The sequence below is a fragment of the Kryptolebias marmoratus genome, linkage group LG1 (assembly GCF_001649575.2).
Source record: "Kryptolebias marmoratus isolate JLee-2015 linkage group LG1, ASM164957v2, whole genome shotgun sequence".
NCBI lineage: Eukaryota > Metazoa > Chordata > Actinopteri > Cyprinodontiformes > Rivulidae > Kryptolebias > Kryptolebias marmoratus.
Window position 1 is genome coordinate 81,612 of NC_051430.1, and position 4,250 is coordinate 85,861.

General features: G+C 36.3%; 1 long non-coding RNA gene across 1 annotated transcript in view; it reads left to right on the plus strand.

The window, feature by feature from the left end:
- The window catches only part of LOC119617204, a 13,585-nt gene extending 10,013 nt beyond the window's left edge, over nucleotides 1-3,572 (plus strand). The window contains exon 3 of the long non-coding RNA XR_005233427.1: nucleotides 301-3,572. This is a non-coding gene — a long non-coding RNA (uncharacterized LOC119617204). The remainder of the gene's footprint in view (nucleotides 1-300) is intronic.
- Nucleotides 3,573-4,250: the final 678 nt, after the last annotated feature.

Here is a 4,250-nt window from a genome sequence, read left to right on the forward strand (position 1 = left end):
ATCATCAAAATTAAACGAAATAAACATTTGAAATATATGAGTTTGTATGTAATGTATGAATATAATATACAAGTTTCACTTTTTAAATGGAATTACTGAAATCAATCTACTTTTTCATGATATTCTAATTTTATGACCAGCACCTGTATCCGTATACATAGGGAGGCATTCATTATCCCTTCAGTTTACCAGAAAGTTGTTATTTTAGGAAATCTTTTATGGCTTATGGGTAATTCATTTAATACTGTACCCAAGGTGACAAAACTGTTACTTAATCTTTTTATTCCCTTTTTATTCCAGGCCATAATCATCGCATTCAAAGCAATTATTTCTAACAAGACAGGTTTGTATGATTAACATTGCTGTTAGATTTTGTTTCAAATGTGTGTTTATCAAATGGGTTGTCAGCAATAAGTAGCTATGATTAGCTTCATAGATGGGAAACAGAGAATTAATACCAGGTATGAATCAATCTGCCTATAATATAAGTTTAATTTCACTGTCTCTACCTAAGTCTTTACAAAAAGCTTTTATTGTGGACAGATGTCCACTATAACCACAAGAAGTTTAGTTTAGAATGCATGCATTTTTAACTTTAACATTTGTTTTATTTTAAATCACTCTGTAGTCCTTTGCTGTGGAGACCTGCTTATGATTTAAACTGAAAACATATTTAAGTGTTTGTACTAGCTCAAGAAATCTGTGACAACAGCACAGCTTGAGCAGTCAAGACAAGCCAAATATAACCAAATATAGTATTAATAACCCTCATTTAATCCCCTGCAACACTAAATGTACCCCCTACCATATTTCCCACAAGAAAGAAAGAAAGACTGAGATGGTTCTTATCACACCAACATGCTGTTTGCATTAATGTGTAACTTACTTATTATTTAGGATCACAAAATGTAAAAACAATTTCTTAAAAGACAAGAATTTTAGAACTATAGGTCTCTATAATTACATTATAAGCCACAGATTGTTTAATGTGATGATGGATGTTTTATGGTGAAGTTTTCTTATTCAGTATGGTAAATATCACAGTAAAGTTTTCTCATGTTGGGATCTTAGACATTTCCTGAGGATGATATTGCATGTTGTTCCCCTTAAGCATGTATTTATTTATACTGTGCACTGAAATTAGTGTTTGGTTTTTAAAAATCACTTTCTATTCTAATACCAAAGAACTGAATATTCTATTACCAAACATTTACCTCCTTTGTGCCAACAACTAGGTTCAGTCTGAAATACCTTCATGTGAGTGGATTTGTCATAGATTTTTTTTTGTTTGTTTTTTTTTGTAAGAATAGTTTATGTACTATACTAAAGGATAAATAAATACACACACAGTAGTAACAGTTGTCAAGTTAAGTATAATTTATCTGAAAACATGAACATAGCAATGAACGCAATGAGTCTTTACAGTTTGATGTTTGAAAAGTTACAGCTGTTTTTTTTATTAATTGATAACTGTGTGTTAAAAATAAAGGCTTAGCAGAGGACAGTCTTCATTAATGGTATGTGTTGTTTTTTTAATGTGTTTTGACTGTACAAGTAGACAAAAGAAGGTACAAAAATTGTTCTTGACACACATTTTATGTTGTATCATTGAACACTAACAAGAATAGTCAGTTCAAAATGTACATATTTCTAAAAGAAAGAAATCTACAGATCCTGCTACTAAGTTGTTTCATTGAAAATGTGTTGGTGTTTTATTGTATCTAAAATTCATGTACACAATCTGAATAAAACTCCAAAATGGGAGAAGATTTTTAGTCTTTCAGTCTAGTTCATCTTATCAAGATAGATCACTGGGCCAAACTATTTGTTGACTGTGTCAAACAAGTTAACTTGTAAGCATCAAAAACCTTTACATGTTAACAAGTCAACACACATTATACCCACTAGTTGACTAGTAACTGTGAAATGTGTGGACTAGTCTACTAGGACAACCTAAAAATCTAGTCAATTTGTAAACAGATACATACATTTTATGATGAGTTTTTAAATTTAGTTCAGTTTATTTATATAGTGCCAATTCACAACAAAAGCCATCTCAGGACTCAGCACTGTACAAAAACATTTACATACATTATAAATGAAGTTAATGAGTTAACTTATGTTCGGGAGCAGGGCCACGTCCAAAATCACGCCTCTAATCATTCTAAGCAGTCTACTTATACCTCGCTCACTCATTCTGCTCAGTTTGTTACATTTTCGTCAACGTTACGTTTTCGTCAATGTCTAAACCCTTACAAAAAGATTGTTTGTCTACTCTACTCACCATGGAAGACGCTTTTCTCCTTCTGGCATTTAGCAGCAACTCGAGCACATTGCTCATAGAGTGTGAGAGTAGCCCTGGCATTATGGAGCAGGTCTGGGAAGAGGCGATTTACCAAGGGCCTGCAGCTTTCCAGAACCGGGCCACCAAGTATCCTGCATCGGTAAGGCAGTCCAGACTTAGGACTCGGACACGCTCCTTTACCAACGATTTGCTTCATTTCAAATTTAAACATGCTCTTCCTCAATATTTAGGATTGTGTATTTTGCCAGATTATGTAGCATTTTTTTTGTCTCATCTTATAAAGAGAAATTGTCAGATTTCCAAATGTTTATATTGCACTAAAATGTTTAGCTCTTTAATTGTAATGTGACGTGGTGTTCTTCTGTTTTAAAACAAATGAAAATGAGCTTAGTTTATTTGAGCAAATGATACTGAAACTGCATTTTATTTTTTTCTTGTGGTGCCAGCTCCATGAAAATGCTGTAAATTGTTTATTGTTATTGAGATAAGTCTGTCAGATTTCAAAATGTTTATGTTGCACTAATAATTTGATTGTCTTGTTGAATTCTGAGGAGACAGGGTGAAAATGTTTCTTGATGTGTTGTCTGTGGACTCTATCAATACATTTTTACTGGGGATAAGTGTTGTTAAATAAATACTGAGTGGTTTAAAAGTAGTTGCTTCTTTATTTTTTGTGAAAATGGAGGACATTTCCCTCCCTCTCAGTGTAGTGGGTCAGTTATACCAGATTATACTGATGCTGATGTGTTTTGTTTTTTATAGCATCATATGTGAGTAATTGTCCTTGACAAGAGGACATAGTATATAGCATTTATAGTTCTATGAGCATTTTAATATTTGTACATCAAAATACACTTGACAGTTAGAATTGGAAGTATATGTACTGTATATTTCGGTAATTTATTTTGTATTTTGCCAGATTATGGTGATTCTGAGGTCGTGATATGGGGCCCTTGAAGATTGTTGCCCAGGGTAAAGCGAAGTGTTAATCTGGCCCTGAGGGGATGACCTGTTGTAAAAATTTACGACAGGGTGTGATGGGGGTGGTGTTTGTGTCAGTGTGTGTTTGGATAGTAGAGAGGTGCTGTAATTAACAACCCCCTATGTTATATTGTGTGTTTCAGCTCTCATGTGAGAGAAATGCTTGGTCTTAGTTGTGGTTTTGTGGAAAATAGATTATGATTTGTGGAGTGGTCAGATCATTCATCACATAAATCAGAAAATGGATAAAAGATAGTAATGAAAATGAGTTAAAAGTGTAATGATCTTGCCTGTGTTTGCCATGTCATGACTCTTGCCTGTAATTATCATTCTCGTCACCTGTGTCCTCAGTTAATTACCTCCCCTACACCTGGGCTGGGCCCTATATATTATCCTTCTCTGCTCTCCTCCAGTGCCAGATTATGAAAGCCCAACAGCAAGTAATTCTCCAGCGTTCACGGACTGACTTCCTGTGCCTCGACCCTGCTCTTGCCTTTTGGATCTTTCCCCACGCCTTGCCCCTGTCGGATACTTGCTGGTTTTCAGATTTCTGGACATCGACCCCTGCCTGTGACCTGGATTTGGATTGCTCGTCTGCCCCACTGGTACCGTTGCCTGATTCTGGATCCCCCGGCTTCGACCCCCGCCTGTCTGACCAAGAGTTAAGTTTTGCTCCCGCGGCCTACCTTACGGAGACGCTAGTCCTCACACCCGTTCCTGGACTTCGCTCTGCCGCTACCCTGCGAGGATCGTGTCTCGGTTCTCCTCACACCATCATCCAGGTCAGTGTAACCTTCTCAGTCTGTGGTTACTTCCTGATTTACGTGAGGATAACAAAACTATCTTGTCTCTTCTCAGTGCGGCGATCAGAGGCCCTCCTGCTACGCTTAGCATTCTCCTCGCTGTTCAATAAAGACAAGTTAACTGTCAACTCCTGTGTTTGGGCTGAAATTCCGGGTCCGCT